Genomic DNA, 13,686 nt, shown 5'->3' on the forward strand with positions numbered 1-13,686 from the left:
GAAACAAAATAGCTTGGCTTTGGGAGATCAGGTAGGGTTTCATAGAGAATAAGATGCTTGTGTCAACTGTGAAAAAAGAGTGAGTTTTTTTTAATGGACCAGGGGAGAACATTCTAATGGGTCACTGTCGTTGAGGATAAAGAGTAGCAAGTATGCTACAGAAATTCAAGAATTGACCTGTGAGTTAAAACGCGTGTTCACTTATCACTGATTCATGGACAGAGGAAACTTGGAAGTATACAGCTGTGTACACCAGCAAGGCCAAAGTCCCAAGGAGGACAAACATGGCAAAGACAAAGAAGAAGGCAGAGAATGACATGGTTTATTTCTGGAAACAAGAGTTTTGGCTGATTGAGCAGCCAGTGAGCATTCTCTAACGTGCCGATGCCAGGTCTGGACTATGATCCAGTTCATGGGGCAAGGCCACCAGGGCCTTTGTCCTCTTACCCCTGAAGGACACTGAGTCTCTCATCTGCCCTTCCCATTCTCCATTGACACCCTTCCCACTTTCCTTTCATCACATTTTGTTTTTTTTTTTTAACAATAAACACCTTTATTACATGACCGAAGATAGATGAGAGGAAGGTTTATTTGCCTTGCTGGACTTTGATTTTCCACTGATGGAACTCGAGCTCCTTGCCCTCTAGCACGTAGCCATCTGCTCGGCCACACTGACCCTGTCTCGAAGCCATGCATGCCAAAAGCTGGCCGTGCTGGAACCGTTCCTCCAGAAGACTGCTGATTTTGGCATTCTTTTTCCTTTCATCATATTCTGAATTTTCTTTGATCGTTTTTTTGTTTAAAATCTCTTCCTCCTAGGCAGCCAGCATGGCCCCCTTCTTGTGCCCCTAGGGGGGAGGCAGTACAGGGTGGGGCTCCTACACTGTGGGGACCGTGGGCTATCCGTGAGTACGATCCAGTTCTTCACTAGGGCCATGGTGTGGACCAGTTCGTTGTTGGAAGCATCGTAGACAGCATCAACAATCCTTGTTTTGTGCATATGACACTTGGAATCTCAGGAGAAGTTCCCTCAAGGCACAGTGCCTCTTATTGTGTTTATTGCCTCCCCAAACATGGACCGTGTATTTGTGGAGGGGGCCAATCTTCGTGTTGGCAGCATGGCATCCCAGCTCATACTTCTGGTTCTTGTGGTAGGGCTTTCTCTTGCCCCCAGTCTTGAAGTGCCTGTGCCAGTTGTCCTGAAAGATGCCCATTGCTCTCCATGCTGGCTGCAAAAGACCCTTTCATCACATTTCAGTATCTGACTCTCCTCAATTTTTTTTCTAATATTTTTTTTTCACAAGCAAACACAATGCCCTCACCTCTTCACTAGCTTCTGTCAGCCTGAAATTCCTGAGACTGAAACTTGTGTGATTCTTCTGCCTCCCTACCAAATGCACCCTCCTCCTGCAGACAAAGGGAGGCCAGAAATCCATCCACTCTCAGCCTACTCCTCAGGACAACAACTCCTCCTCAGCACCCCATCTCAAGAAGCACTAGGAAAGCCAGATGCCCTATTCTCCAATATTGCAAACCTGGAGCATTGAATAAGCAATCCTCTATTAGAGAACAAAAAAATTGCATTCCTAGTGGCAGTCAGCAGGAGGCAGGGGCTCTTCCAGCTTAATGACTTGCAAATCAAAAGCATGAAAACCAGAATGCACCTTTTGAACCTCTTTCCCATTCAGCCTCGATGTCCTCATAATTTTCTCCCATAGCGTTCCTGTTATTTTTGCTACCAGAGCAATAACCTTCCTTGTGCATTTTTAAAATGTGGGAGGAGGAGCTGTCCAGTGATCTCAAAGCATATGTTTTTGATTCTCATAAGATTATGGATACCAAAGGAATAAAAATGGAAATCACTACTGCCAAGATATGAAAGAAAGTTTGCATAGTAAAATAATTTAAACCTAACATTTGGACCCAATAAGGCAAATGGAACGTTTTTTCCATATTTTTGGAAAATGTGCATTTTCTTCACATTAAGTGGTACCAATAAAAAATAATGATTCTCACTCAGTTTATTTCTATAAATTAGATTGGCTTATAGTTTTCCAGGACATGGTTTTGTATCAAGCTATATGGCAAACACCTGAGCATAAAATGCATTCCACTGTTTGCTTCCATGTGGGAGAAACAGGTCACCATGCCTCTCTTCTAAATCTAGAGCAAAGGTCAGCTAAAGCCAGTCAATATATTCAGTCCTCTCTAGCTGCTGAGAACGAGTGTAACATCAACTTGCGGAGGTCCGTGAGCAAAGCCAGGAAGTTCCTCCCAGATAGGCAGGGCCACCGTTTCCCGGTTAGAAACCCGAGGATTCTGCAATCCTTGCTGGTAAGCACATTTGACTCATCCTGGAATCAGATAAACACAGACGGCCAAATAATAAGAAAGGGCTTGAAAACACGCATAGGTGGAATCCGTGCATGACCACAGCTAGGCGAAGCTAGAAGTCTCTGGAATGAGAGTACGGCTAAAGAAACAGTAGGCAGATGGGGATGAGAAGATGGGGAAAGGGGAGAGAGAAAAGAGAGGCGAGAAAAGATGGCAGAGGGGGAAGAGATTAAGGTAAATGTTAGATCTAGAGTTTTGCTGTCTAAAAACAAAAGAGTGTAAAGGCACAAGAAGGTTCCCCCTGTGAGGCCAAAGCTCTTGGAGACCCAAACTGAAGCCGAGATGGTGGGCTGAACACCAAGTCAGAACCACGAGTGATGCTTCAAGTCCCACCACTCCTGGAACTTGCTGGATGCAAACTAAGGCTGCTGAGAATCCCCTTTTCTAGCGATCACATGTGACAAATTCCTTCCTTCCTCATCTCTCAGGCCTGCTGGAAAGCTCAAAGAGAGATGAATGCGAATGAACTGTGATTACTGTAAAATATTCCACACATGGAGTGTGTGCGGTGGAAAGAGTGGAAGGTGGTGAATTATTTATTATTCTTTGGCTCAAGTGTCAGCTGTTTGTAAAGTCTTCATGTCCTCCAGCAGCTGAGGCACGATCCACTGAGATTTAAATAAAATTGCCTTGAATCCCTAGCCCACAAACGGTAGGAAACCAAGCATCCTTCCCAATATCCCAGAGGATTTGTAGGGAGGCTATTTTGTCCTCGTTCCCTCCTAGCTCCAATTTCCCACTCTCGCTGGATTTCCAATCCCTTCTCCAATTTTTATCTCCTGCAGGTGTTGGATTTTTTTTGTTCATCACTGGGGCCAGCCTAAGTTCTGGCCTTTCCCCCACCGTACCATGGACATTAGACTGGGCATGGGACTTTCACTGAGGACTGGAAGATACAGGGTAGTATTGTATGTACTACATACAGGGAAGCAAGTGTCCTAAAATTAAATGCCAGGGATTCCTTTGTTAACTGTGCCTGGCTCCTCTGGGCACTGGAAATACCTCACTGTTCATCTCTGCACAGAGAACCCCAGCCCACCACCACCCAAACTGACTTTTCTTTCCCTCCCTCATCTCCCATCAAGCTATCAGCTCTTCTCTATTCTTCCCCGATTCTATCACTCTTTTCTCAGCCCCTCTTCTCTGCCTCTGATGCAGAGGAATCAACCCAGGCTACACATTAGAATCTCTAGGACAGGGCGGGTATTTAAAAACAGTGATGCCAGATCCCACCCCAGGCCAATCACATCAGAGGCTCTAGAGCTGGGGCACGCACACATACTTTTCCAAAGTTCCTAATGTACAAGCAAGGTTGAAAACCACCTCCAGTCTAAGGCATCTAAACCATGTCCCGAGGCGAGCTCACCTTTTGTACTCAAAGTCATCAAGGTATTTTGCTAAACAAAAGATAATTCTCTCCGTGAGAGAATTGCTGCCAATTTTTTAACTGAACATGATTTTTCCTGCCACAAATATTATCTTAAGAAATTTGCCAGCAATCCACACTTCATTTATCCAGGAGTCAGGATCTTTCCCCAACATGAGCATTTCTGGATGAGTCCCCTGCTCTCCCTCTCCTGGCTCATTTTCCCAGGTCACAAAATAGCAGGGTAGGCAGAGAAGAAACCAAGAAATCCACACAAAGAGGAACCTGGTTTCATTGTTGAGAAACATTATGGCAGGTAGAAATTCAAAACTAAAATGGAAAGCTGACAGTATTTTGGAATCATGTGTACAGAACATTCTCAACTTTAGCAAGAAAAAAAATAAAAGGCAGCCCCATGGCAGTGTTTTGTTTTAAAAGCAAACACAGAGATTATGTTTTCTGAATATTTCAGAAAACTTAGATTCTGTGGAACAGTGCCATATATATCCTCCCCTTTTGTTCTCCTAACAACCATGTGAAGGAGGGAAGCGGAGCAGGAGTTATTATTCATTTTCCCAGCATAATGAATTGATACTCAGAGAGGGTAAGTAACTCCCCCAAAGCCACACTGCTCATGGCAGAGCTGTTGCTTAAAACATAGCTTTTATCTTAGTCTGTTCCAGCCACTGTAATGAAGTACCGTAAACTGGTGGTATATAAACAAGAACATTTCTCACAGTTCTGGAGGCTGGAAGTCTCAGATCAGAATGCCAGCCTGTGAGGAGAGCCTCCTCTGTGTTGCAGATGGGCCCGTTCTCAAATCTTCACATGGCAGCAAGCAAGGAGGAGCAAGTCCTCTTGTGACTCAGTTAGGGCTCTAACCCCATCCATGCCGGCTCCACCCTCATGACCTCATCAAATGCTAATTACTACCCAGCAGCCTCACATCCCAATCCATCACACCAGGAGAGAAGTATTTCAACAAAGGATTTGGGGGGTGGGCCACATTCAGCCCCTATCAGTCCTCTCTCCCACTTAGGTACCCTTCCTACCTCATCATGTCTCCTCATTTGTGTCACGTTGCTACCAGTGAGTCTCTATACCTAGGGTGTGTGTGCAGGTATACACACACACACACACACACACACACACACACACACACACACACTTGCCATCCCAGGCCGGGAGGCCACATTCCGTGCGCACATGCCTCCTGAACAGGGGTGATCAAGGAAGAACATGAGATACCCAGGAGCATCTCTGCCTTCTGTGTCTAGGACGGGAGACGAGAGAGCAAGCAGGGCACTTGCGACCCACTAACGGGCCCTTTCCTGCCCATTTCCTTCTCACCCCCTGCTGTGCCTTCATGCATTCCCCTTTGAGATGCTGCATATCTTCTCTCAGGAAAGGAGCTGATGTCAGGCCCTGCCTTTGCCTCAACAAGTCTTTGTCACCTGTCCCTGAGGGGAAGCCTTTTAGACTGTCTTTGTTGGGAAAAAGAATGGTAATTCATAACATTCTAGAATTAGGGCTAGCACAGAGCCCCAGGAATGTTTGTGAACTGACTGGTTCTTGGCTCGCAGAGCTGGAAGGGCTCAGTGGAGGTCATCTCCCAGCCTTAAGACAGGTAGGGCCTGTCAGGAGGCAGGCGACAGATAGGCGAGACTGTAGGAAGGCAAGTTCTGCTGGGATGGCCACCACCCCACCTGTGCACAAATCAGGCCCTGTGTCCTGCAGGGTGCGCCGAGGCTTATCCAGAAGCAGAGATAGACCGCTCCCCACTCACAAGGAAACAGAGTCCTTCAAAGCAGAGTTGCTTTCATGAAGATAGGTGTTCTTGGGGCTGCTGGGCCAAAGAGGGGATTCTGAGGTATCAGTGTTCTAGCCAATTCATATGGAATGTTTGTGACTTTGAATAATTTCTGCAAGGCTCTTCGGCTCCAGGCTCCACAGACAACCTTGGGTGAGAGAGAAGAGGACAATGAGATATTCTAAAAAAAGCCTCTAAAAACTCATCACTTGACAGGACCTGTATCACCGCCTATTGCCAGGAACACAATAAAATCTCTCCTCCTCCGCCCTCCCCCGCTCCTCCCTGTGTTCTCTGAGATGCAGTCTTGGGGACTGAGCACATATGGGTCTAGTTGGTCGATCTGTTGTCCTCCAAGGCCATAAATTCAGATGGTCACAAATTAGCTTCAGGGAAACTTCAGGCGGAGACACGCACTCGCTCCCATTCAAGTTCTGGCGTCCAGGCTGAAATATGGCTTCATGTGTTCCCTTCTGCATCACCCGCCTGCTGGAGATGCCACCCTGTCAGAGACAGTTTATGGAGCAGCCAGGAGGCCAGAATACAGTGGCCAGCTACCACCCCAGCCAAGGCGCCCCAAGGCTTTGATCTGCATCAGCAGGGCCGGCCGGTCATTCCTGCACACAGGCCTGAAATGTGGCTTTCCAAAGCACCCCCGGGGGCCCTGGGTTCCTCCTGCACCCCACCACAGCACTGTCAGTGCTGACACTTTTCTTCCCCTTCCCACTCTTTGTGACATCCCATTGTCACCAGCTACACACAGAGTACCCCTGGTCCTTTGCCTTTCCTAGTCCTGACAGCTGACACAGAGCCTGCTCACACTTTGCATGAAAATGCTTCTTCTTGGAGGTCCTTCTCCAAGAATCTGAGCTTGAATACAGGCAGGACATGAACTCAAAGCAAGATTCAGACACTGGGTTTTTCTGAGTCCTAGGAGGTACCCTGGCCTAGTCTATCAGGAGCAAATTTACACTGATCTCCAAAGTTTGTGTCATCATAATGCTTTTCTGCCCCGCAATAAGTCCAAAGGCAGTGAGACTCACTTGGGAAAAGAACACAGCAGGAGCCTGAAACTCTCAAGCTGCCCCAGCAGGGCTTTGGAACCTCTGAGTGTAGCGAACTCATGGCAGAGCTTTAAAAGAACCCAGCTGGTGCCGGGGTCCCCTTCCCAGACACAGACACCTGATTGGTCTGAGGTCCAGGGATTTGCAAACTCTTAAAGGCACTTCGCCATGCACAGCTGAGGCTAAAAACAGCCGAGTGAAGACAATGTCACTTTTCCCCATAGTTTCTCTTTAAGGCATCCCCCAGCTGGATGAGGAGAGTTTGGGAGGTACCCCAACACTCTAATTATGCTTCAATCACCCCCTCACTTGTGCCCTCCCATTTATTGGGCACTTGCACTGTGGGAGGCACTGTGTTAGCCCTAGTATAGCTTCTCCAGAGAAGCAGATCCAACAGGATGCTTGTATGTATAAATACACACACACACACACACACACACACACACACACACAGAAATTTATTAACAAGAATTGGGTAATGTGATTATAGAAACTGAGGTGCACCAGGATCTGCAGTCAGCAGGCTGGAGCTGGCATTAAGTTCTAGCCTCCAGTGGATTGGATGAAGCCCTCATCCCACATTTGAAAGGACAATCTGCTTTACTCAATCTACTAATTCAAATGTTAATCTTATCTAAAAACACCCTCAGGGACCCATTCAAATACTGTTTAATCAAATATCTGGGGACCTCAAGACCCAGTTAAGTCAGTTAAGTCGACACATAAAATTAACTGCCACACATGCTGTTCTAGGCACCACAGCCACATTAAAACGATCTGGATTCTTGCCCTCAAGGAGCTGCCAGTCTCATGACAATGAAAAATTTGCATGGAAAGCTAGTCTCCTAGTCTCCACAGCATAGAGCAGCCGTACAGAGCGGACAGCGGGGGCTCAGAGGAGAGATGTCTGAGCCAAGATGGTCACCAACATCCTCCTGCAGAAATTGGCAATAATCTGGGCTCAGAGGTTATTATGGGCTGAATTGCATCTAATGAAAGATATGTTTAAATTCTAACCCCTAGTAATATGACCAGAATGTGATCTTATTTGGAAATAGGGTGGTTGCAGATGTCACTAGCTAAGATGGGGTCATGCTCAAGTAGAGAGAGCTCTTAATTTGATATGACTGATGTCCTTATAAGAAGAGGAGAGAGACACAGAGATGCCTTCACCAGAAGCTAACAGGGCAAGCGCCATGGAACATTTTCTTCCCCAGAGCCCTCAGAGGAATCAACCATGCTGACACCCTGATGTCAGACTGCTGGCCTCCAAGCAGTGTGAGAATAAATCTCTGTTGCTTTGAGTCACCCAGTTTGCGGTACTTTGTCATGGCAGCCCTAGCTAACTAAAAGGCTAGGACAAGTGGGGTGGGGAAGTAGACTAGGAGGAGCAAAGATGGGAATGAATAGTGTAAGGAAAAGGAACAATCCAGCTAGAACAATGAATTTCATAAAAATAAAAAAAGATTGAAAAAAGGAATCAGAGCTGCCATCTAACACCTCATTTCCCCAGCAATCCCACGGTGCTGCCCTGTCTTGAGAGAAACTTCTCACCTCTCCACCCACATCAGGCACTACCTTCCTCTTCCTTACCTACTCCCCCTCCCTGGGCACAGTGACTGTGAGGGTGGGCATGTGACCCAAACATCCTTCTTGGCCACAGTAATTGGTCCATGGATGGGCACGAAGCCAAGGCAAGCCAATTAGAGACTTTCCCTGGGACATTTTATTTTTACTATTATTAAAACTTGTAGAAAAGAACCCTTTTCTCTTTGCTCACAGGCCTGTGAAACATGAACTTGGAGCTGCCCTCAGCCACGTCCTTATAATGTAAATAAATAAGGAGATAAAATGATCCTTCTATCACTCGTGCCCTTGGTTTTAGACACCAAGGTTTGGGGAACTGCATCTGGATTTTTACCCCTTTCCAATTCTTCCATCAAATCCTGTGAACTGCACCCAATAACCTTGCCCTTACACATAAAAACAAAAATAACTTTGTTTTTAAACTGACTCAAATGAATTTCTGCCACTCGCTACCAAAGGAGCCCCAACGAGTACATCATGGGAGAATGCATATTGCCCACATCCTAAAGAGCTTTGATGCCAGACTGCAGGGTGTATTTTTAACCCTATTAGCTAGAGATTATTAACTGGAGTCTATAGAATCTGGCTTCAGAGTTCCCCATGAAACTCCAGAAAAATATGTGCAAAATGCACACAATGTGCACCCATCTGGGAAAAGGCAGCATAAATGTCAACACGCTCTCAGTAGCAGAGTCTTTGACCACTCCCCAAAAAAGATTAAGAACCACTGACATGAGCCATGAGGAGCCATTACAAATGTAAGAATCACAGAATCTATCATCCTCATGAATACTTCTTAAGCACCTCACATAGCCAGCCAACTCAACAAGCATGCTGTCCATTCTAGGGCCAAGAGCTATTAGGGATGTGAAGATAAACACGATATAATTTTATCCTCGAGGAGTCTTAGTCACCATGGGGTGGAGACGGGCATCTACATAATTTCAACAGCAGGTGAGGGAGGGTATGACGATGTAATGACAATTCAGAGGCCAGTGCCTAGAACATTGTCCACAGCCCTGAAGCAGCAGCCGTGTTGCAGTAAATAGAACCATGGATGGGTTCCTCCCTCACATAAGCCAGTGCCTCAGTTTCAGGGTCTTCATTTTTTAAATGGATAGAGGAATCCTGCCAGACCACCTCATAGGATGTTGGGCAGTTCTAACAAGAGACAAGATAACTGTTAACTTGCTCGGGGCCTGGAGACCCCTGGACAAGACATACAATGCCTTCTTGGGAGAAGCCTGCCTCTGGAGCCAGCTCGTGCTTCTCAAGCAACTGAGACCCTCACACTAGACCGACTAGCAGCATCAGCATCTCCTGGCCACATGTTAGAAATGCAGGTTTCAAGTGTCACCCCAGACTTTTTGAATCTGGATCTGCAAGATCCCCCAGTGGAGCTGTATGCAAATTAGTCTGAGACACACTCACTCAGGTAGTTCTTAGCATAGTGTGAATATGATCTAACAGGGAAGAAAACCCACCCAGAGGAGACAGAAAGCATATCAGCTGGCACCTTGACCTCTTTCTTCCTGCCATGGGAGCATAGGATGCAATGTGCCACAGTGTGTGAGCCAACCCTAGAATTGGCCTTTGGTCCTGCTAGATGCCACTCCTGAACCACAAACATATGGTCTCCTTGAGCCTTCAGAGTGACACCAGCATACTTTGCATGCATCAGCACACTCAGAGGGGATTAGCTAACATCTGGGGAGCAAGGCCTGCTGTATTCTGCTGCTTTGTGGAACAAAGGAGCACAGGAAGGCTCTTGGAGTGCCTGAGCACAAGCCCAACACAGTGCCAGCGAGGCAAGGGCTTCCCAGAAGTCAGCAGCCCCATCACTAGGCTTCAGATGACCACAGCAGACAGACAGACCAACAGCAGAGCTGAAAGGCTAGGGCATCTATCAAGAACTCGGGGTCTAGGGAATAGTAATATCAATTAGGCCCAAAAGATCCCCCTGGTTCAGTTAGTTTTAGAAATGCTGCATTAAACAAAGTTGAATTTGCTATTTTACAGGGGTGCCTTTGACTCACTGTGAGTGCTGTGAATCTTCAAGACGAACGCAAAGTAGATTTTTTTTTTTCTCAGACACTAATCACAGAACACTTGCCATCTGCGGGAGCGAGCCAGGGCTGCAATGACCAAATACCACAGGCTGGTGACCCAAAAAACAGCAGCTGACTTCTCACAGTCTTAAAGCCTAGGAATCTAAGATCAAGGTGCCAGTTGATATGCTTTCTGGTGAGCACTCTGTTCCTGGCTTGCATACTGCTGCCTCCCATGACAGGAGGAAAGAGAGCAAGCAAGTGTCCTAGTATCTCTTCTTCCAAGGGTACAAATCCCATCGTGATACATTCCTCCCTTCATGACCTCATCTAACCCTAATTACCTCCAAAAGGACCATCTCCAAATACCATCACATGGGAGTTTAGAGCTTCAATACATGAACGGAGTGAGGGAGGATAGTCAATTCAGTTCCTCTCACTACTCTGCCATAGGTAGGAAGCCTTCAAAGCAGAATAGAAAATACTAGCAAAGATGGGCATGGCAAAGATCCCTCTTCAGAAAGACAGTCCAGGAAGGCCTGCAGCAGGAATTCTAAGGGCTTTCTTGTTCAGGGCAATCAGGTAATTAAAGCAAGTAGGTGTTTGCAGCAAACATGCCAAATGTGCCAAGAAGTTCACCGTAATAATGACCACCACCATTTCTGAATACTCAGTCTGAGCTAGAGGCATATTAAGAGTTAGGCTTTATATACATCATCTCATTTAATGCTCTGAACTACTGTTTAAGGAAGTTACTATGGTCGTCCCCATTTTCAGATGATGAGACCAGGGATTTAAAAAGTCAGTTAGCTGCTGTAAGTCTTACAGCTAGCAAGTGGCAAAGCTACCTGAGATCTCTCTGACTTCAGGCACCTACTAAAATGCTATAAAAATTCCTCATTCCTGAGCACGTGGGAAACATGCCCAAGACCTATGCTTAGCCTTCCAGGTCACCTTTCAGGTATGGAATCATTCTGGTGGCTCTGGAGAAGACACAAACAAAACAAAGCCCAGCTTGATTCGCAGGGTCCATCAATCTTTAGTTTTAAGTTTTAAGTTTGTCACCTCTCTTGTCACCATATTTAGTGACATATGTCATACGCTGGTTTATTCAAACTCACAATACAGAGAATTTAAAAACTAGGCAATTCTCAACGGTAGACATGGAGCTTGTGTTGATTTGCTGACACTAATCTCCACCTCTCTACCCCTGTAATTAGCTATTCAGTTTGTAGAATGAATTACTTCTAGGTTTTCCACCCATCCTACCTGTCAAGGCAATATGTTTATATTTACAAATTTCAAAGAGGAACTATAACTTGCCACTCTCAGTCAATAAACATGGCTTTTGTTTGTTTTTTACAAAGGAACTGCTAAAAAGTTTTCCTCTGTGTAAATCCAAGGACTTGCCTTAAGCAAAGATGTAACCATACTTGGTCAAGAATGAATCTGTGGATTCCCTGGGAAGGTTTTTCTCCAAGTGTAAGAATGGCCTGTCCATATGCCACCCTCATTCCCAGTGTAAGGAGAAAAAGTGGAAGAAAAAAAAAAAACAAGAAGTCAGGATTTTTCAGATGCAAAGAGTATGGCTACAAATAGATCTGGCCTGAGAGCAGGACCAGTGTCCTGCCCCAGCTCTGCTCCTAACAAGCTGGATGACTGCCACTGTGCACATAGCACTCCCTGCCTCCTCACCCGTAAAATGAGGGACAACACCACCCACATCTCAAACCTACAGTTAGTGATCCCATGGGTGATGAGTATCATGGTGACATTTGTATACCAGCCCTAGTTCCAATTCCTGGAAAATGTCCAATCTGCTTATATCATTCACTCCAGGGGAGCTCTACAGTTTTGATCAGAAGAATCTCAGAATAAGAAGTTTTCACCCACACCATCCAGACAGATGGAAATGCATTCTATCAAGTCCTTTTAAAAGTGTACACAACACTGCACACAAGCCAGCACCAGTGTCTAAACAGCTTTCTTGATCTAGAAGTTCTTTATCTCTGGCCTAAACCGCTTCTACTGAAATAAAAGATTAAGACCAGATTGCCTTTATATTCTGGGTCATAAACTTATTTCTATCTGGCAATAGTAATTAAATTGCTTTCCAATCTGCTATTTTCTTATTTTATTTTTAATTTTAAAATTATTAATCATCCTAAACACGTGCAAAGGTGTTGAAAATAATACAACAGCAACCTGCATGCCCACTGCCTAGATGTAATGCCTGCTCCCATATGGCCATTTTTGCTAAAGCAGAGAGAGCAGTTGTTCTTAAAAGATATAAAGCACTACAGATATGGTCACTGACCTGCCTACACTCAATCCACTGCCTTTTGTTCTCTGTAGACATAACAACACTAGGATTTGGTGCACTCTGCCTCTCATGCAGTTTCTATATGTTTACTACATATGCGTACACACATAGTAATATAAAACACTCTTCATGAACTTTTGAATATATATCAGTGGTATCATATTGAGTTCATCAATTTGAAAATTGCTTTCTTTTCCTCAACCCAGCTTTTTAGATAATGGATAATAACACTGACTCCAAGTTTTTTGCTTGGGATCAACATACGGACAATGCTACTATGAAGCCTCTTGCTAAGGTTTCCTTGCACACATACAGAAAACTCTCTAGGGCCTACATATCTAGAAGCATTTGCCCTAACATCCAGTTTTACCCGCAGTAAATTTTTATATCTTTACTGGACATTTATGTTTTTCTTTTTGTCAAATAAAAATCTTTGACTGCTTTGCGTCTTAGGCTACTTTTCTTTCCTTTACTGATTTGTAGGGATTTTTATGTTTCAGATACTGATCCTTTATCAATATATGTGCTGAAAATATCTTCTACCCTGTGGTTTGTCTTTTCACTTTGGCAATGGTTGATTTTGTCATGCAGAAGTTTATCATCTTAATGGAGGCAAATGCATCCATCATTTGCTTTATGGTTTGGTTTTTCTGTGCCTTATTCAAGTAGTGCTTCTGTTTCCTGGGGTCCTAAAGTATATTCTCCTGGTCAATCTCACATAGACCACGTGGTCTCAGTGTCTACCATCTTTCCTCCTCAGTGCTTTTAAAAGTATCATAAAGATGATTTGTTGCTATTTTGAAAGAAATAAATGGTTATTACAGAAGATCTAGGAAAAGCAGACAGAAAATAAATCAGTACATCATTAGGTTACTTTTAAAAATAACTCTTAATATCCTTTGGTAAAAAATTAGAGAAGAAAGCAAACGATGAGAAACTCCAAACTCTGGGAAACAAAGGGTTGCAGAAGGGGAGGTGGGTCAGGGTGATGGGGTGACTGGGTGACAGCATTAAGGAGGGCACACAATGAGATGAGCACTGAGTGTTATACTATATGTTGACAAATTGAATCTAAATAAAAATCAACTCTTAAC

General features: G+C 44.9%; 1 pseudogene; it reads right to left on the reverse strand.

Annotated features, from left to right (window-relative positions):
- Nucleotides 1-571: 571 nt before the first annotated feature.
- Nucleotides 572-1,214, reverse strand: LOC129511053 (40S ribosomal protein S8-like; annotated as a pseudogene).
- Nucleotides 1,215-13,686: the final 12,472 nt, after the last annotated feature.

Source organism: Nyctereutes procyonoides, unplaced genomic scaffold, assembly GCF_905146905.1.
Source record: "Nyctereutes procyonoides isolate TBG_1078 unplaced genomic scaffold, NYPRO_anot_genome, whole genome shotgun sequence".
Classification (NCBI taxonomy): Eukaryota; Metazoa; Chordata; class Mammalia; order Carnivora; family Canidae; genus Nyctereutes; species Nyctereutes procyonoides.